At 36.3% G+C, this 22,465-nt stretch overlaps 1 long non-coding RNA gene across 5 annotated transcripts in view; it reads right to left on the reverse strand.

The window, feature by feature from the left end:
* LOC140619573 (uncharacterized) overlaps positions 1-22,465 on the reverse strand; it is a 66,407-nt gene that overhangs the window by 32,326 nt on the left and 11,616 nt on the right. For 2 of the 5 annotated variants that reach the window (XR_012019453.1, XR_012019449.1), the window contains exon 2: positions 546-694. The exons of the other annotated variants lie outside the window; for them this stretch is intronic. This is a non-coding gene — a long non-coding RNA (uncharacterized lncRNA). The remainder of the gene's footprint in view (positions 1-545; positions 695-22,465) is intronic. 5 annotated transcript variants of the gene reach the window in all.

Below are 22,465 nucleotides of genomic sequence, written 5' to 3' on the forward strand. Positions count from 1 at the left end.
AAGCCATTTGGAAAACCACTAGGCAATTTCATATAAATATACTCATACCATGTAACACAGCAATCCTGCTTTTAGGTATTTACTCAAGAGAAACAAAAACATATGTCTACACAATCACCTGAACACAAATGTTAACAGCAGCTTAATTCACATAATAGCCCCCAACTGGAAACAATCCAAATGTCCAACAATTGGTGAAAAGAAAAACAAATTGTGGTATATCCATACAATGGAATATTACTAGGTAATAAAAAGGAACAAACTACTGATACATGCAACAATATGGATCACAAAAGCACTGTGATAGGTAAAAAAGAAAAAGAAAGAAAATAAAAGGCAAACACAAAAGAATACATATCATATAATTTCATTTATATGACATTTTGGAAAAGGAATAATTATAGGGATAGAAAATAAATCAGTGATTGCCAGGGGCAGGGGATGGGGAGGGTGAAGAGACTTTCCTGAAAAGTAGCATGAGGAAAAGCTTCAGGGTGAAGGAAATGTTTTGTATCTTGATGTGGTAAACATGTGTCAAAACTCACCGAACCAGGATGCCTGGGTGGCTCAGCGGTTGAGTGTCTGCCTTCAACTGAGGGCATGATCCCGCAGTCCTGGGATCAAGTCCCACATCAGGCTCCCTGCATGGAGCCTGCTTCTCCCTCTGTCTGTGTCTCTGCCTCTCTGTGTGTGTCTCACATGAATAAACAAAACAAAACAAAAAACCTTATCAAACCATATAGTTATAGTGAATTTTATTGTATATGGATTATACTTCAACAAATCTAACTTTTAAAAATAATTTAATTTCAACAATTAAAACAAAACACAAAAAAGTATTCCCTTTAAGTATAATCTGATACAGAATGCAAAGAATAAGATACAGAATATGTTGGGTGAGGTAAACTGGAAGCAATAAGAAGGAAAAGAATATCTCCTATATGCATGATTTCTACCACTTAGATTTAGAAGGCTGGAGAGGGCCATGCTAAGGTTTAAGCCCAAGGCATGATCTTACTTATCTATGAGTTTTTGTACTTCCTTGCCCTTAGCAAATGATAGGCATCCATTAAACATTTGTTGAAATGAACTTGCTTGGTGCTGAGAGACATGTGGCCTTATTGCAGCAGTGGGTATGACAGATTGGCTAGCTCAACAGGAATTTTCCCCAGGACCTTCTCAGTTTCAAAAATGCACAAGAAAAAAAAAAAATGCACAAGAAGGATGCACTGAACTCAGAAAAAACTGTTACACTCATGGTTATGGTTTATTACAGTGAAAAGACACAGATTAGAATCAACAAAAGAAAGACACATAAGGCCAAGTTTAGGAGAAACCAGGGGCAAGCTTCTAGCTGTACTCTGCCAGTTTCACAGACAGCATTTAATTCTCCCAACAATGGTGTGTGACAACACATGCAAAGTGTTGCCAATCATGGTAGCTCACCTAAGCCTTGGTGTCTAGAATTTTTACTGGGAGTTAGTCACATAGGCATGCCTCACTTAACCTTAACTAACAGTATCCAGCCCCACATAGGTCAAACTGATACAGTGTGACCCAGGGTTTCAGGTACACAGAAACAAGTGTTCATCATAAGTCACATTGTTAACATGATCTATCTGGTCAAACTGATACAATGTGACCCAAGGCTTTAGGCATACAAAAGCACTCTTACTAGGCAGGATATTCCAAAAGCTCAGAGATTATATTCCAAGAGCTGGTGAAAGGCCAGTCCTTTCTTTAGAATGTGTAGGACTGGAATAATGCATACCTGCTGTGTTAATACTCAGGGGATGGACTATATCAAGATTTTAAAATCAGAGTTCATGAATAGGACTGATGAATATACATACAACTCTCCCAAAATTTGTATTTTGTATTTTATGTATATGTATTCTTTTCCTAGAGGGAAGTTTCAGTTTTTATCAGATCACCAAAGATCCCACAACTCAAAAAAGTGCTGACATCACTCCAGAATCTGGAGTGATGTCAGCAAGATGGTGGAATAGGAAGCCCCAGATCTTGTTCCCCCACAGAGACACTGACTTAACAATAATTTATGGTCCAGAAAGCCTTTCCGAGAACTACAGAAACTAGTTAAAAAGTGACAGTACCCCAGGCAAGCACAAAGCCAAGAACAGTTGCACTGAAGTGGATAAGAAAAAGCCATTACATTTCACTGACAATAGCCCTTACTCCAAGCCAGTATAGCATGGTGTGATCAAGAGAAAACACCCAACTTACAGCTTCTTCTTTGGGAGGTAAAGGGATGAGTAGAATATGTGTTCAATATTCTGGCTTTTGAGGGTTTGCCTGTGGGATTGGTTTCTGTTTTGCCTGACTTAGAATGCTGATAGGGATCTGGCATATTCTGGATGCCTGAAGCCACTGAGGACAAAGGAGAACTCAGTGACTTGTTGCAGCAAAAAAGTACCTGCAGTACCACAGAAAGACATAAGAGAGAACTTAAATGGCTGAAAAAGAAAACAACAAATCTCTCTAATTGGGAAATTGCATGTGTAAACTCAAAGAATATGCATCCCCAGAAAAGGCTTGTAAAGCCCCTGGAGTCTCTACCTGAGCTGATTGGTGATGTTCTTCCCTGTATAAAACAAATCCAAAAGACTAGAAGAGGTGGCTGTTGTTTTTCAAATGCTCAAATCTTAGCAAAAAATTTACAAGACATATAAAGAAACAGGAAGTGTGGCCTAATCAGTGGAACAAAATAAGTCTCCTGAAGCCAACCTAAAACAATGGAGATCTATTAATTACCTGACAAAGAATTCAAAACAAAAGTCTTAAGGAACTCAATGAGTTACAAGAGAACACAGATAACTAAATGAAGTCAGAAAAGTAATAAACAAAGTGAGAATATCAACAAAGAAATGCAAAGTACAAAAAAGAACCAAACAAATTCTGGAGCAAAAGAATAACAAATAAAAAATTCATTAAAGGAGTTTAACATTAAACATGATCAAATAGAAGAAAGAATCAGTGAATTTGGAGATAGATCACTTGAAATTGAGTCAGGAACTAACTTACTTACTTACTTTCTTTCTTTCTAATTGAAGGGGGAAAAGAAAGTAAAAAGAACCTAAGGGACTTATGGAATACCACTGAACAGGGTAATATATGCATTATGGTAGTCCTAAAAGGGAAAAGTTGAGGGAAGAACAGAGTTTATTCTAAGAAATAATGACAGAAACTTCCCAAATCTGAAGAAGGAACTGTACATGCAAATTTATGAAGCTCAAAGGACTCCAACAAAGATGAACTCAAAGAGGTCCACACATAGAAACGTAACCAAACTGTCCAAAGTCAAAGACTAGGAGAAAATCTTGAATGCAGCAAGAGAAAAATCATGAACAAGGAAGTTCACATAAGAGTATCAGCAGATTTCTCAACAGAAGACCTGCAGGCCAGAAGGGTGTGGAAAGATATATTCAAAGTACTGAAAGAGACGGACACTGAGAGGGGCACTTGACGGGATGAGTACTGGGTGTTATACTATATGTTGGCAAATCGAACTCCAATTAAAAAAAAAAGTACTGGAAGAAAACAACTGTCAAATAAGAATATTATATCTGAAAACTCTCCTTCAAAAGTGTAGGAATAAGAAAAAATTCCCAGATAAATAAAAACTAAGAAAATTCATCACCACTAGACCTGCCTTATAAGAAATTCTAAAGGGAGGGGCACCTGGGTGGCTCAGTTAGTTAAATATTCAACTCTTAGTTTTGGCTCTTACAACCGTGAGATCAAGCACCATATTGGGGTGCTTAGCATGGAGTTGGCTTAGGATTTTCTCCATCTCCTTCAGCCCCTTACCAAACTTGTGCTCTCTCTCTCTCTTAAATAAATAAATCTTTTTAAAAAAGGAAATACTAAAGGGAGTTAGTTCTTCCAGTTGAAACAAAATGATGTGAGACAGCAAAATAAAAACACAAAAATATAAAATTCTCTGGTAAAGGTAGATATATAGACAAATACAAAATCCTGTAATACTGTAATGGGGATGTGTACTCACTTTTAATTCTGGTACATAATTTAAAAGGTAAAAGTATAAAATATCACTGTAACTACAAAACTGTTAATGGGCATAAAACAGAAAAAGACATAATTGATGATATAAAAAACAGAACAGGGAAGGAGGTAAAGGAAGAGAGCTCTTGTACATGATTGTAGTAATTAGTTTAAAATAGATTGTTATAACTATAAGATGACCTATACAATCCCCAAGGTTACGATAAAGAAAACACCTACAGAAGATACACAAAAGAAAATGAGACAGGAGTCAAAGAATATCACTACAAAAAAATTAATGAAATACAATAGAAGGCAGCAAAAGAAGAAAAGAGAGACAAATAATTACAAGGTATGTAGAAGACAATTAAGTAGGGACGCATGAGTAGCTCAGTTGGTTAAGCACTGGACTCTTGATTTTGCCTCACATCATGAGATCAAGCCCTGTGGTTGGGCTCTGGGCTCATTGTGGAGTCTTCTTTAGATTCTCTCCCTCTCCCTTTGCCTCTGCCCCTCCCCTGGCTCAGCATGCATGCACATGTGGTCTCTCTCAATAAATAAATGAAATCTTAAAGAAGACAATTAAATAAATGACCATAAATCCTTCCCCATCAGTAATTATTTAAATATAAATGGATCAAATTCCCCAATCAAAAGATATAGCATAATTGAATGGATAAATTAAAGACAAAATAAAACAAAAAATAAGATCCAACAAGAGATTCACTTGAGATATAAGGACACAGACAGACCAAAAGTGAAAGGATGGAAAAATATATTTCATGAAAATGGTAACCAAAAGAGAGCAGGTCTGGCTACACTTATATTAGACAAAATAGATTTTAAATAAAAAACTGTCATAAGAGACAAAGAAAGACATTATATAGTGATATTGGAGCAATTCATCAGGAAGATATGACAGTTACAAATATATATACACTTAACACCAAAGCACTCAAACATATGAAGGAAAATTGATGAAACTGATGAGAAAACCAGACAATAACATAAAAGTAGGGGACCTCAACATCCCACTTTCAATATTGGATGGAGTGACCAGATAGGAGATCAACAAAGAGACAGATGGCCTTGAATGACACAATGGACTAATTGGACCTAACAGACATACAGAAAACTTTATCAAAAAACAGCAGTTACACTTTCTTTTCAAGACCATATGGAACATATTTCATGATAAATCACAAAACAAGGCCACAAAACAAGTTTTAAAAAATTTAAGAAGACTGAAATTATACCAAGTATCATATCTGACCACAATGGAATGAACTAGAAATCAACAGCAAGGGGATCCCTAGGTGGCTCAGTGGTTTGGCACCTGCCTTCGGTCCAGGCATGATCCTGGAGTCCCGGGATCGAGTTCCACATCAGGCTCCCTGCATGGAGCCTGCTTCTCCCTCTGCCTCTCTCTGTGTGTGTCTATCATGAATAAATAAAGTCTTTTAAAAAAAAAGAAAGAAATCAACAGCAAAAGGAAAACTGGAAAATTCACAAATATGTGGAAATTAAACAAAAACATTTGAACAACCAATGGGTCAAAGAAAAATCACAAGGGAAATCAGAAAATATCCTGAAACAAATGAAAGCAAAAAAGGTAAAAAAATTGATAAATGATTAAATGATTACAAGAATGGTCAAATTCAAAAGAAAGAATATAAGATTTATAATATATTGATCTAGGTTTGAATCTCCAACTTTACCCCTTACCAGCCCTGTGGCCTTAAACATTTTAAGCTCTCAGCAATTCCATTTCCTAAACCATTTAAAATGGGATAATCATGGGCACCCGGCTGGCTTAGTTGGTGGAGTGTGTGACTTTTGGTCTTGGAGTTGGAGCCCCATATTGGGTGTAGAGATTACTTAAAATCTTTGAAAAAAAAATAAAATGGGATAATCATAATTCATAAAGCTGTTTTAGGATCAAATAAAATATTAAGTAGGACCTTATAATGTGGAAAGCTGGATATAACACTATTCTTTGCCCTCTGTTGCCTACATTGGCACTCACTGTTACCCTAGTTATTGCACTACTCAGGTGCTCCAGGTCATATGTTTCAGCTTTAAAACATCACTTCTGACCCACAAGGCCTGTTTTAATATGGTTGTTAAAGTTTATAATACAAAAAGGAGGACATAGAGCATTAAGCCTAGATTATAATATGTGATTAATTCCTGGTTTTGCATTACTATGTAGTCTGGTCAGGTCTATAAACTTTTAGTTAGGCCTCTCCTCATTAGTGAAATGGTAGAATCAATCTGTGCCTTGCCTATCTCTGCAGGTGGTTGTGCTGTCTGAGAACATTTATGGGAAAGCATGCTTAAAACATGATTATAATTGGGGTGACTGGGTGGCTTATTCAGTTGAAGGTCCAACTCTTGGCTTTGGTTCAGGTCATGACCTCAGGGTTGTGAGACTGAGCCCCACATCAGGATCAGATCTCAGCATGAAGTCTGCTTGTCCCTCTCCCTCTACTCCTCCCTCCTCCCTCATGTTTTCTCCCTCTGTCTCGAATAAATAAAATCTTTTAAAATTTTTTAATAAAATAATTTTTTAAAAACCCTAAAAATGATAGAAAATTTTGTAAAAAATATATCAGAAATACACCTAGTGCACAAGGATTAACTTTTTTTTTTTTTTTTTTTTTTTTAAGAGACAAGAGAAGTGGAGTAGAAGGAGAGACAGAATCCCAAGCAGGCTTCATGCCCAGGATGGAGCTCAATGCAGGGATTGATATCACAACCCTGAGATCATGACCTGAGCTGAAATCAAGAGTCAGATTCTTAACCAACTGTGTCACCCAGATGTGCCACCCCCCTTCACCCACTAACAAGGATTAACTTTAAATAGACATCTTCAAAGAGAATATAAGTTGGTTTCTTCAGTAAAGACCAGTGTCACTAAGAAGTTCAAAGACACAGTGACAGCATTACTGAGAATGTTTCATAAGACTAGTTTCTTATGATAAATAAATCTTAAAAAAATAAAATTATTTGAGAGACAAAGAGCACAAGTGAGGGGGTATTGAAATGGAAACAGAATCTTAAGCGGACTCCACACTGAGCACAGAGCCTAACGTGGGGCCAGATCTCAAAATCCTGAGATCAGGATCTGAAACAAAACCAAGAATTGGATGCCCAACCAACTCTACTACTCAGGTGCCCCTAATTTTACATTTCTTAACTGAGAAATCTTTTATATTTCTTACCCATTACCATTCTAAAACTTTAATACTCTCAGACTCCTAGATTACACTTAACCCTCTCACTCTGAAGAGATGAACTTTGTTTTTTGTTTTTTGTTTTTTTTTTAAGAGATGAACTTTGAAAAAGAAAGAAAATTTTTATGTTCTCTCTTACCTGTCTTCTATCATTTGAACTCTATCTATACATCCCTAGGACCTTCCATAATGTCTCAAAGGATAAAGCCCCCCACCCCATTCCTATGTCAGATATTCCTGAACTAATTCTCTCCCTCTTCCTCTAGGACTTTATGCCACAAGTCACTCCCCAAACCATCCTATTGGCAGTCACTTTTGCCACAAGATTCTTCCCATTAACAAATATGTCTTATCCAACCTAATCATCCTTGAATGTTTTTTGGAAAAATTTTACTTGGTTAGGGAAAAGACAATGATTAAACCATATTTAGAAAGAAAACCAGTAGTGGGGTAGTTTAAATCAGAAAGATGGTGAACTATAAATGAATTGTTCAGTTTAGATGTTTTTTACAGTAATCAAGGTAAGAAATAACTGGGACCTGAGCTACAGAGGTGCCGTAAGACTGAAAGGAGGGAATAATAATAATTTAAAAATGCAATTAAAATGGACAGACTTTGGCACATGACTGAATGTGGGACAGAGGGACAGAAGAATAAAATAAAATAGTTTTAGAGCAGAGATTTCTATAGTCACACATACCAAAGAATATAGATTTTATAGAATTAGTTTAGGAAAGTCACTAAATAAACAAGTAGTAACAACAAACTCTAATGGGAGGGGAGCTGGTTGCCACACTTAAAATGTCTACTTTCACTCAAAATTGCAAGACATGAAAAGAAAAAAGAATTATAACCCTTATATACACACAAAGCAGTCAACAAAAACTGTTCCTGAGGAAGCCCAGGCATTGTACTAGACAGACTTTAAATCAGCTCATAAAATGGTTCAAAGAACTAAAGAAAACTATAAACTAAAGAACTAAAGGGAAGTATGAGAATATTTTCTTACCATATGGAGAATATCAATGAAGGGATAGAAATTTTATATACACACACATAGTCTCTCTCTCTCTCTCTCTCTCTCACACCCCAAATAGAATTCTGAAGTTAAAAAGTAAATAGCTGACATGAAAAGTTTACTAGAGGGCTCAACAGCATTTGAGCTGAGAGAAGAATCAATGAACATAAAAACATATCACTTGAGGTTATCTGGTCTGACCACCAAAAAAATAAATCAATAAACAGAACCTAAGAGTACTGTGGCACACTTAAAGTATACTAATATATGCATAATGGGAGTCCCAGAAGGGGAAGAAAAAGAGAAAAAAGTATTCAAAGAAATAATGGCTGAAAAAGTCTCAAATTTAATGACAAACATGACATCTACACATCCCAGAAGCTCAACAAATTCCAAAAAGGCTAGTTTCAAAGAGATCTATACTTAGACACCTCAAAATCAAACTACTGGTAGACAGAGACAAAGAGAGAATCTTTTTTAAAAAAAGATGTATTTATTTGTTCATGAGAGACAGACTGAGAGAGAGAGGCACAGACAGAGGGAAAAGCAGATTTCCCACAGGTAGCCCAATGCAGGACTCAATCCTGGATCCCGGGATCACGTCCTGAGCTGAAGGCAAGTGCCTAACCGCTGAGCCACCCAGGCATCCCACCTCACTTTCAATAATAAACAGAACTAGACAGAAGATCAACAAGGAAAAAGAAGACCCAAACAACGCTAGAAACTAACTAGATTTAAGAGATATCTAAAGAACACTCTGCTCAAAACAACACAACACACATTCTTCCCAAGGGCACATGGAACATTCTCCAGAATAGACAGTATGTTAGGTCATAACACAACTGTCAGTAAACTTAAAAGGATTGAAATTACAGGAAGTATGTCCTCTGACTATAACAGAATAAGAAATAAATAACCAAAAGGAAATATGAGAAATTCACAAATATGTGGCAATCACACACACTCCAGAATAACCAATAGGTCAAAGAAGAAATCACTAGGTAAATTAGGAAATATTTTGAGGTTAATGAAAATAAAAACACAATGTACCAAAATTTATGGGATGCAACTAAAAGCACAGAGGAAAATTTACAACTGTGCTATATTAAAAAGACCTCAAATCAGTGACTTAACCTTATACCTTAAGAAAATAGAAAAAGTGCAAACCAAACCTAAAGCAAGCAAAAGGAAGAAAATACATATTAGAGCAGAAATAAATGAAATAGCAGAAAACAATAGAAAAAAAATCAATGAAATAAAAAGTTGGTTCTTTGGGATGCCTGGGTGACTCAGCAGTTGAGCCTCTGCCTTTAGCTTAGTTCATGATCCTGAGGTCTGGGGATTGAGTCCTGCATCAGGCTCCCTGTGAGGAGCTTGCTTCTCATTCTGCCTATGTCTCTGCCTCTCTCTTTATGAATAAATTAAAATCTGACTGAGCCAGCCAGGCGCCCCCAAAGATTTTATTTTTAAGTAATCTACAATAAATTAAAATCTAAAAAAAAAAAAAAAAAGTTGGTTCTTTGAAGAGATCTACAAAATTGACAAATCAATTAGGAAGACCAAGGAAAAAAAAGAGGTAAGACCAAATTACTAAAATTGAAATGAAAGAGGGATATTATTAGCAATCTTACAGAAAGAATTATAAGAAAAAAAATTTAAAAAAAGAATTATAAGATAATTTTATAAACAAATGTATGCCAGTAAATCAGATAACCTAAATGAAAAAAAAAAATCTATTAAGACCCAAACTACTAAAACTGACCCAAGAAGAAAAAAGAAATCTGAATAGGCCTATAACAAGCAAAAAATTCAGAAAACTTCCCAAAAGAAAAGCTCAGAACCAGGTGGCTTCACTGGTGAAGTGTACTGAACACACAAAGAGGAGTTCACAAACTCTTACAAAAATATAAAAGAGGAGAGAACATTTCCTAGTATTTTTTAAAATTAAAAAAAAAAAAAAGGGATCCCTGGGTGGCGCAGCGGTTTAGCGCCTGCCTTTGGCCCAGGGCACGATCCTGGAGACCCGGGATCAAGTCCCACATCGGGCTCCCGGTGCATGGAGCCTGCTTCTCCCTCTGCCTGTGTCTCTGCCTCTCTCTCTCTCTCTCACTGTGTGCCTATCATGAATAAATAAAATAAAATAAAAATTTAAAAAAAATTAAAAAAAGAACATTACAGATTGATATTCCTTATGAAGATGAAAAAGTCCTTAAAATGTACTGACAACCTGAAACCAACAACATATAAGGATTATACATCATGGCCAAATGGAATTTACCCCAGGACTGCAAAGTTGTTTCAATATATGAAAATCAATCACTTTAATATACATCATATTAAAAACCTAAAAAACAAAAACTACATGATCATCTCAAGATACATATAAAAAGCATCTGACAAAACTCAACAATCTCTCATGATGAAAACATTCAAATAGAATAAAAGGAAATTTCATTAACCTGATAAAGGGCATCTATGGTAAACCCCAGTGAGCATTATACTTGATGGTGAAAGACTGGATGTGTTCCTCTAAGATCAAGGCAACACAAAGATGTCTACCCTTGACCATTCTATTTAGTACCAGAGGTGGGGTACCTGGGTGGCTTAGTTGGTTAAATTAAGTGTCTGTCTTCAGCTCAGGTCATGATCTCAGGGATCTGGGATTCAGCTCCGTGTGGGGTTCCCCACTCAGCAGAGAGTCTGCTTCTCCCTCTCCCTTTGCACCTCCCCCTGCCATGCTCAATATCTATCAAGTAAATAAATAAAATCTTTAAAAAACCTACCAACTAACAATAAAAATCAGTACTGGAGGCTACATCCAGGCATTACGCAAGCAAACAAAATAAAAGGCACCCAGATTAAGAATAAGCAAAATTATCTCTATTTGCAGATTATATAGTCTTTATGTAGAAAAGCCACAAAAAAATCTGAGAATTAATAAGCCAGTTCAGCATGGTTCCAGGACACAAGATGAATACATAAAAGCTAATTATATCTCTATACACTAGTAGTAAAAAATAGGCAAATAAAACTCAGAAAACAATTCCACTTATATTAACATTGTTATAAACTGAATTGTGTTTCCCCCAAATCATATATTAAAGTCCTAACCTCCAATCTATTTGGAGATGAGAACTTTAAGGAAATAATTAAGGTTAAATGAGGTCAAGGGTTAGGCTCTAATATAATAGGACTAGTGTACTTAAAAGAAAAAAAGAGACACTAGAGATTGACCTCTCTCTACACAGGCAAAGAGGAAAGGCCACATGAAGAAATAGAAGGTGGCCCTGATGGCACCTTGACCTTGGTCTTCTGGTCTTCAGAATTGCGAAAAAATACATTTCTGTTATTTAAACCACCCAGTCTGTGGTTCTTCTGTTATGGCAGCCCAAGCAGGTGAATAGAAGCATCAAAAAGAATAAAAAACCAAGGAATAAATTTAACCAAAGAAGTTCAAGACCTGTGCATCAAAAACTACTAACATCATTGAAAGAAACTGAAGATCTAAATAAGTGGAAAGATATCCTTGTTCATGGATTAAAATGTCAATATTCCTCAATCAACAGATTCAATGCAATCCCTATCAAAATCCCAGTTATCTTTTGTGCAGGAATTGACAATTGATCCTAAAATCAATGCAAGGAACCCAGAATAGTCAAAACAATCTTGAAAAAGAATGAAGTTGGAAGACTCACTCTTCCCTGATTTCAAAACTTATCACAAGGCTACAGTAATTAGGACAGTGTGGTAGTGGAAAAAGAGCAGATATATATATCAATGGAATGAACATGTGAGCACATATATAAACCCTCACAATTATGGTCAATTATTATTATTTTTTGTCAATTAATTTTTGACAAAGATGACAAGAAAATTCAATGAGAGACAGAATAGTCCTTTCAACAAATTATGCTTGGATAAGTGGATATGCACATACAAAAGAAATGAAGTTGGATTCCTACCTCACATTATATATGAAAATTAACTCAAAATAGGCTGAAGATATAAATATAAGTATAAAATTCTTAGTAAAAAGCACTGGCATAAATCTTCGTAACTTAGATGGAAATAGTTTCTTACATAGGACAACAAAAGCAAAAAAAAAAAAAAAAAGGACAACAAAAGCACAGGCAACAAAAAAACAAATAAATCAAAACCTTTTGTGTGTTTAAGGACATCAAGAAACTGAAGACAACCCAGCGAATATAAGAAAATATTTCAAAATCATATATCTGATGAAAGACTTGTATCCAGAATATATAAAGAACATTTACAACTCTACATTAAAAAACACAAATAACCGAATTTTAAAGTGGGCATAGGATTAATGTTTCTCCAAAGAAGAAATACAAATGGCCAGCAAGCACATGAAAAGATACTCACCACCATTAGTCATTAAAGAATTGTGAATAAAAACCACAATGGCATATCATTTCATATCCATTAGGGTAGCAATAGAAGAAAAAATGAGTTGGGGGAGGGGTGAGGGTGGAAATGACAAAGCAAGGATGTGAAGAAATCAGAATCCTCATACACTGCTGATGGGAATATAAAATGGTGCAGCTGCTTTGGAAACAGTTTGGCAGTTCCTCAAATTTAAACACAATCCAGCAATTCCACTCCTGTGTGTATACACATGAATTGACTATAACACTATATTAGTTTCAGGTGGATAATTAATTCAGGTGGTGATTTGACATTTCTATATATTACAAAATGCTCACCATGGTAAGTATAATTACCATCTGTCACCATACAAAGTTATTATAATATTTTTGACTATATACTGTACTTTACATTCTTGTGACATATTTATTACTGGAAATTTCTACCTCTTAATCCTCTACTTACTTCACTTCACCCATTCCCCAACCCTCTTTCCCTCTGGCAACTACCAGTTTACTTTCTGTATTTATGAATCTGCTTCAATTTTGCTTTGTTTGTTTATTTATTTATTTATAAATTCCACATGTAAGTGAAATCACACAATATTTGTCTTTCTTGGATTTATTTCACTTGGCATAATATTCTCTAGATTCATCCATGTTGTTGCAAATGGCAAGATTTTATTCTTTTGGTAGATGAGAGGGGATGATGGCAGCAGAATAGGAAGATCCTAGGCTCACCCTGTCCCACAAATACAATTAAGATAATGATGAAATCATCCAAAGTAGTCCAGAGATTGATTTGAAGACTGGGAGAACTCCACAACTAAAGGTAGAGAAGAGGCCACACTGAAGAAAGTGGAAAGTGCAGGGACATGGCTTGGGAGAGAAATGAACTGTGGCCACTGTGGTTGGGAGGGAGCTGTGGTTAATGAGAAGGGTGAGAGATAGACTAGCACACAGGGAAGTGCACAGGGAAAATAAATCCCCATAGCAATTGGCTTGCAAAGTGAGAGGGCCCAAATTTAGTGAGTGCTAAAGCCTTGGCTTAAAAGCTGGAGTTTGAAAGGTCAGTGTGCTTAGGTCTGGGAGAACTCAGAGGACATTGGGGCTGCTCTGGGAGAAAAGGCAGGGGAAACAGCCCACAGACATACAGCATACAAACAATGATCTGAAGAGCACTGGGGGCACAGAGAGGGGAGGTTAGTTGCTCACCTTGGAGCATGTCCTAAAGGCAGCATTCACAGAGAGACCCCTCTAGGAACAAAGGAACTGGCCAGTGTCATTTCCCTTCCCCTTCCCTTGGCATAAGCACAGGACCATCTATTGGATCCAGCACAGCAGACACAGCCTATCTAATTTGCTTGCAAGCCCCACACCTCCCATGCTCCAGAAGAACCACCCTTCCTAGTCACATTTGCCTCAGTCCCAGTGCAGGAATTCCCCTCCCCAAGAAATCCAGCCAAAACCCCTGCCAACACCATGTCTCTCGACCCTGGCAGTGGCAGTAGTGATGAGTCTCATTTCACAAGCAGACCAGGAGCATAGTTAGTTAAAAGATACTACACTCAGACCAGGGACCAAACACTGCCTACAACAGGCAAAGAGAGCCTCTGCAGATGACTGGCCTGAAGGATTAAGTGCCTAGGACACAACAGCAGAGCATGTGCAGCAGAGATCAGACACTCCTGGAAGTGCCCAAGTACTGGGGAATAGGAAAAACTACAGTGCAGAATCTCTTCTTCATAAAGCCATTATCCTCAAGAATAGAAGACGGAGCTGACTTTTCTAACACAGAAACAGGCATAAAGATTTAGATAAAATGAGAAGACAGAGGAATTTGTCCCAAATGAAACAGGACAAGGCCATGGCTAGAGATCTAAGTGAAACAAATATAAGTAACATGCCTGATGGAAAATTTAAAGCAATGATCACAAGGACACTCACTGTAGGTGAGAAAAGAATGGAGAATGTTAGTGAGACCACTAACACAGAGGTAAAGAATAACATAGCAAAGATAAGGAGCTCAATAAATGAAATGAGAAACATGATTGATGGAAGACTGGAAGAAGTAGAGAAACAAATTAATGACATAGAAGACACAGTAATGGAAAGCAATCAAGCTGAACAAAAGAGAAAAAAAAGAATTATGCAAAACAAGAATAGACTTAGGGAACTCAATGACTCCATCAAACATAATAACATTCAAATTATAGAAGTCCCAGAAGAAGAGAGAGAAAAGGAGTAGAAAATTTATTTGAAGAAACAATAACTGAAAATGTCCCTAATTTGGGGGAAGAAACAGATATCCAGGGGGCACTTGGGTAGCTCACTGGTTGAGCATCTGCCTTTGGCTCCTGTCATGATCCTGAGGTCCTGGGATCAAGTCTCATACCAGGCTCCCCAGAGGATGCTTTCTTCTTCCACTGCCTATGGCTCTGCCTCTTTGTGTCTCTCATGAATAAATAAATAATATCTTTAAAAAAAAAGCAATAAAAGAAACAGATATCCAGATTCAGGAGGAACAGAGAACCTCCAACAAAATGAAAAGCAAATCCAAACCAAAACATATCATAATTAAAACATTTCTTTTTCTAAAGATTTTATTTATTTATTCATGACAGACAGAGAAAGACAGAGAGGCAGAGACACAGGCAAGGGGAGAAGCAGGCTCCATACATGTAGGGAGCCCAACGTGGGACTCGATCCCAGGTCTCCAGGATCATACCCCAAGCCGAAGGCAGCACTAAACCGCTGAGCCACCAGGGCTGCCCAACATATCATAATTAAAATGGCAAAATATAGTGATAAAGAAAAAACAGTAAAAGCAGCAAGAGAAAAGAGGACCGTTACATACAAAGGAACCTCCATAAGGCCATCAATGGATTTTTCAGCAGAAGCTTCCCAAGCCATAAAGGTGTGGTATGATAAATTCAAAGTGCTGAAAGGGAGAAACATGCAGCCAAGAATACTCTATCCAGCAAGGCTATCATTTAGAATAGAAGGAGAGATAAAGGATTTCCCAGACAAAAACTAAAGGAGTTCATGATCACTAAACCAGCTCTGTAAGAAATATTAAAGAGGATGCTATGAGTAGAAAGACCAAAAATGACAGTATGAGGGTAGGAAACACAAAAGTAGTAAAAAGAAATATTTTTGTAAAAAAAATCACTCAAAGAACTCACAAAATAAAAGGATGTAAAATGGAACATAATATATCTAAAATGTGAGGACAGGAGTGAAGAATAGGTTCAAACTTAAACGACTATCAACTTAATACAGACTACTAGATGCAAAAGATATATACAAACCTAATGGTAACCACAAATCAAAAACCACTAAAAAATATGCAAAGAATTAAGAGAAAGAAATGTAAATAGATCACTAAAGAAAACCAGCAACCATAAAAAAGAAGGTATGAGAGAATCAGAGAACATCTTTAGAAACAACTACAAATCAAGTAATAAAATGGCAGTAAATACATATCTATCAACAATTACTTTGTTTTTTTTTGTTTTTTTGTTTTTTTGTTTTTTTGTTTTTTTTTTTTATGATAATCACACAGAGAGAGAGAGAGGCAGAGACACAGGCAGAGGGAGAAGCAGCCTCCATGCACCGGGAGCCCGACGTGGGATTCGATCCCAGGTCTCCAGGATTATGCCCTGGGCCAAAGGCAGGCGCCAAACCGCTGAGCCACCCAGGGATCCCTCAACAATTACTTTGAATGTAAATGAGCTAAATATTCCAATCAAAAGACACAGAGCAACAGAATAGATTAAAAAAAAGAAAGAAAAACAAGACCCATCTATATGCTGCCTACAAGAGACTCATTGTAGACCTAAAGACACCGGCAGATTGAAAGTAAAGGGAATGGAGAAACATTTATCACACAAATGAATGTCAAAAGAAAGCTGGAGTAGCAATACTTATATTGGACAAAGTAGACTTTAAAACAAACACTGTAAAAAAAAAAAAACACTGTAACAAAAGATGAAAAAGGGCACTATGTCATAAGTAAGGGGACAATCCAACAAGAAGATATAACAATTATAAATATTTATGCACCCAATGTGGGAGCACTCAAATACATGAAATAATTCATAACAAACATAAAGGAACTAACTGATAATAATACAGCAATAGTAGAGAACTTTAATACCCCCACATACATCAATAGGCAGATCATCTAAACAGAAAATCAACAAGAAAACAATAGCTTTGAATGACACACTAGACCAGATAGATTTAACAGATATATTTGGAATTTTCCATCCTAAAACACCAGAATACACATTCTTTTCAAGTACACACAAAACATTTCTAGAAAAGATCACATATTAGGCCACAAAACAGGCCTCAACAAATTCAAAAACACTGAAGTCATATCATACATCTTTTCTGACTAAATACAATGAAACTAGAAGTCAACCACAAGAAAAAAATCTAGAGCTTTTCATAATATTCTTTTATTGTTTGTATGGGGGTTAAATAGTATGCTACTAAACAACTAATGAGTCATCCAGGAAATAAATACATGGATGTTAATTAACATGCTACTAAACAACTAATGGGTCACCCAGGAAATTAAAAAGGAAATAACAAGTACATGGAAACAAATGAAAGTGAAAACACAACAGTTCAGAAGCTGTGGGACACAACAAAATAGGTTCTAATACAGGACTAACTCAGGAAGTAAAAAAAAATCTCAAATAAACAATGTAACCTTATACCTAAAGGAGCCAGAAAAGAAAAGCATATAAAACCAACAGAAGGAAGAACATAATAAATCAGAGCAAAAATACATGATATAGAAACTAAAAATACACTAAAAATACAATGAAACCAGGAGCTGGTTCTTCCAAAAAACCAAATAAATAAAATTGATAAACCTCTAGGCAGACTTACCAAGAAAAAGAAGAGGAAGGACCCAAATAAATAAAATCACAAACAAGAGAGGAGAAATAATAGCATACTCCACAGAAATACAAACAATTTTAAGAGAATATTATGAAAAGCTATATGCCAACAAACTGGACAACCCAGAAGAAATTGAAAATTCCTAGAAGGAATGTCTGGGTGGCTTAGTGGTTGAGCATCTGCCTTTGGCTCAGGGCATGATCCCGGAGTTGAGGGATCAAGTCCCGAATCGGGGTCCCTGTGAGGAGCCTGCCTCTCCCTCTGCCTGTGTCTCTGCCTCTCTTTCTATGTCTCTTATGAATAAATAAATTCCTAGAAACATACCAAAACCTAGGTAGTAAGGAATAGAAAATTTGAACAGACTGATTACCGGCAAAAAAAAAACCTAACTTACTTACTTTCTTTTTCTTTCTTTCTTTCTTTCTTTCTTTCTTTCTTTCTTTCTTTCTTTCTTTCTTTCTTTCTCTCTCTTTCTCTCTTTCTTTCTCTCTTTCTTTCTCTCTTTCTCTCCTCTTTCTCTCTCTCTTTCTCTCTCTCTCTCTTTCTTCTTTCTTTCTTTCTTTCTTTCTTTCTTTCTTTCTTTCTTTCTTTCTTTCAATGAGAGACACAGAGAGAGGCAGAGACATAGGCAGGGGGAGAAGCAGGCTCCCAAAGCAGGACTTGATCCCGGGACATCCCGGGATCACACCCTGAACACTCAACCACTGAGCCACCCAGGCTCAGTGAAAGAAACTGAGTCAATAATTTAAAAAACTCCCAGCAAACAAAAGTCCAGGACCAGACGGTTTCACAAGTTAATTCTACCAAACATTTAAAGAAGAGTTAATATCTATGCTTCTCAAATAATCCCAAAAAATAGAAAAGGAAGGAAAACTTCCATATTCATTTTATGAAGCCAGCATTACCCTGATAACAAAACCAGATAAAGAGACCATAAAGAGAACACAGGCCAATATCTCTGATGGACAGAGATGCAAAATTCCTCAACAAAATATTAGCAAACCAAATCCAACAATACATTTAGAAAAATCATTCAAAAGAAGAAGAAAAAGCATTCACCACAATCAAGTGGGATTTATTCCTGGATTACAAGGGTGGTTCAATATTCACAAATTAATCAATATGATACACCACATCAATAAGAGAAAGAATAAGAACCGTATGATATTTCAATAGATACAGAAAAAGCATTTGACAAAGTACAAGATCCATTCATGATAAAAATCCTCACCAAAGTAGATTTAGAAAGTACATACCTCAACATAATAAAAGCCATATATGAAAAACATACAGATAACATTATTTTTAATAGGGAAAAACTAAGAGTCTTTCCCTGAAGGTGAGGAACAAAGCAAGATGTCCACTCTCACTTTAATTCATCATAGTACTGAAAGTCCTAACCTCAGCAATTAGACAACAAAAAGAAATAAAAGGTATCCAAATCAGTAAGAGAGAAGTAAAACTTTCACTATTTGTAGATGACATGATACCATACATAAAAACCCAAAAGACTCTACCAAAAAATTGCTAGAACTGATACACAAATCCAGTAAAGTCAAGGATACAAAATTAATGTACAGAAATCTGTTGCATTTCTATATCCCAATAATGAAGCAGCAGAAAGAGAAATTAAGGACTCAATCTCATTTACAATTGCACCAAAAATAATAAGATACCTAGGAATAAATCTAACCAAAGAGGTGAAAGACCTGTACTCTGAAAAGTATAAAACACTGATGAAAGAGATTGAAGACAACAAAGAAATGGAAAGACATTCCATGCTCATGGATTAGAAGAAATAGTTAAAGTGTCATACTACCCAAAGCAATCAACAGATTTAATGAAATTCCTATCAAATTACAAACAGCATTTTTCATAGAACTAAAACAAAAAAAATCCCAAAGTTTGTATGGAACCACAAAAGACCCCAAATAGCCAAAGCAATTTTAAAAATAAAAGCAAAGCTAGAGGCATCACAATTCTAGACTTCAAGTTATATTACAAAGGTATAGTAATCAAAACAATATGGTACGGTATACAGACACATAGGTCAATGGAACAAAACAAAAATCCAGAAATAAACCCATAATTATATGGTCAATTAATCTTTGACAAAGCAGGAAGCAATATCCAATGGAAAAAAAGATGGTCTCTTCAACAAATAGTGTTGGGAAAACTGGACGACAACATGCAAAAGAATGTTGCTTTCTTATCTCACACACAAAAGTAAATTCAAAATGGATTAAAGACCTAAATGTGAGACCTGAAACCATAAAAATCCTAGAAAAGAGCACAGGCGGTAATTTCTGTGAAATCTGCCATAGTAACTTTTTTCTAGATAGGCCTGCAAAGGGAAACAAAAGCAAAAATAAACTACTAGGATTATAACAAAATATAAAGGTTCTGCACATCGAAGAAAACAATCAACAAAACTAAAAAGCAACCTACAGGGGAACCTGGGTGGCTCGGTCGATTGAGCAGCTGACTCTTGATTCTAGCTCATGTTATGATCTCAGCTCCAAGCTCAGCAAGGAGCCTGCTTGAGATTCTCTCCCTCTGCCCCTCCCCTTGCTTTTGTGCTCTCTCTCTAAAATAAATAAATAAACCTTAAAATAAAACAAAAGGCAACATATAGAATGGGAGAAGATATTTGCAAACAACATATCTGATAAAGGGTTAGAATCCAAAATATATAAAGAACTAAAACTCAATACCCAAAAAACAATTAATCCAATTTAAAAATGGGCGGAAGACATGAACAAACATTGTGCCAAAGAAGACATCTAGATGGTCAAAAAATACATGAAAAGATGTTCATCATAATTTCCCATCAGGGAAATGCAAATCAAAACTACGATATCACCTCACACCTGTCAGAATGGATAAAATCAACAACACAAGAAACAACAGATGTTGGAAAGGATGTGGAGAAAAACGAACCCTTTTACACTCTTGGTGGGAATGCAAACTGGTGCAGCTACAGTGGAAAACATTATGGAGGGTCCTCAAAAGTTAAAAATAGAACTACCCTATCATCCAGCAATTGCACAATTGAGTATTTGCCAAAAACAAAACAAAAAACAAACAAAAAAAACCCCACTAATTAAAAGAATACATACACTTTTGTTTATTGCAGCATTATTTACAAACTATGGGAGTAATCCAAATGTCCATTGATAGATGAACAGATAAAGATGTGGTATATGTATACAATGGAATATTTTTTTTCCTACTCTTCTACCTTTATTTTTTTTATTGGAGTTCAATTTGCCAACATATAGCATATCACCCAGTGCTCATCCCATCAAGTGCCCCCCTCAGTGCCCGTCACCCAGTCACCCCAACCCCCCGCCCACATCCCTTTCCACTACCCCTTGTTCATTTCCCAGAGTTAGGAGTCTCTCATGTTCTGTCATCCTCACTGATATTTTCACTCATTTTCTCTCCTTTCTCCTTTATTCCCTTTCACTATTTTTTATATTTCCCAAATGAATGAGACCATATAATGTTTGTCCTTCTCCGTTTGACTTATTTCACTCAGCATAATACCCTCCAGTTCCATCCACGTTGAAGCAAATGGTGGGTATTTGTTGTTTCTAATGGCTGAGTAATATGATGGAATATTATTCAGTCATAAGAAAGAATGAAATCTTGCCATTTGCAACCACATGGATGAAGCTAGAGAGTATAATGCTAATAAGTCAGTCAGAGAAAGACAAATACCACATGATTTCACTCATTTGTGAAATTTAAGAAACAAAACAAATGAGCAAAGGGGGAAAAAGAGAGAAAGAAAGAGAGAAACCATGAAACAGATTCTTAACTACAGAGAACAAACATGGTTACCAGAGGGAAGGTGGGGTCATAGGTGAAATAGGTGACGGAGATTAAGGAGTTCACTTGTCGTGATGAGCACTGGGTAATTAAAATGAAAACTCTAGGGATCCCTGGGTGGCTCAGCGGTTTAGCACCTGCCTTTGGCCCAGGGCATGATCCTGGAGTCCCAGGATCAAGTCCTGCGTCGGGCTCCCGGCATGGAGCCTGCTTCTCCCTCCTCCTGTGTCTCTTCCTCTCTCTCTCTGTGTCTATCATGAATAAATAAATAAATAAATCTTTTAAAAAAATGAAAACTCTATTTTTTAAAAATGATTTTATTTGAGAGAACGTGCAAGAGAGCCCATGAGCAGGGGGTGGGAAGGGGCATAGAGACAGGGACAGGCAGATTCCCTGCTGAGCAGGGAGCCTGACATAGGGCTTGATCCCAGGACCCTGGGATCATGACCTGAGCCAAAGGCGGACACTTAACTGAATGAGCTACCCAGGTGCCGCTAAAATAAAAACTTTTTTAAAAGTATTTTTTTATTCTTTTTTCCAGATCCTTACCAACACTTATTGACTTGTCTTTTTGATAATCACCACTCTGACCCATGTGAGGTGATATTTCATTATGATTTAGATTTGCATTTCCCTGATGAATGGAGATGTTGAGCATCTTTTCATGTGTCTCATGGCCACCTGTATATTTTCTTTGGGAAAATGTATATTCAGGAGGATTATTCTTAATAGCCAGAAAGTGGTAACAAGTCAAATGTCCATCAACTGATAAATAGGTAAATAAATAGGTAAATAAATACAATGGAGTATTATTCAGTAATAAAAAAAAATGAAGTACTGATACATGTTATAACATGAATATCGTATTTTAACTTTTATACTAGATGAAAGAAGCCAGACACAAAAAGCTATATATTATGTGATTCTATTTATGTGAAATATCCAGAATAGTCAAATCCAGAGAGGAAAAAAGTAGATTAACAGTTGACAGAGTTTGAGGAGGGAGAAATGGGGAGTGACTGCTGAGCATGGGGTTTCTTCTTGAGGTGATA

Source organism: Canis lupus, chromosome 27 (genome assembly GCF_048164855.1).
Source record: "Canis lupus baileyi chromosome 27, mCanLup2.hap1, whole genome shotgun sequence".
Lineage (NCBI taxonomy): Eukaryota > Metazoa > Chordata > Mammalia > Carnivora > Canidae > Canis > Canis lupus.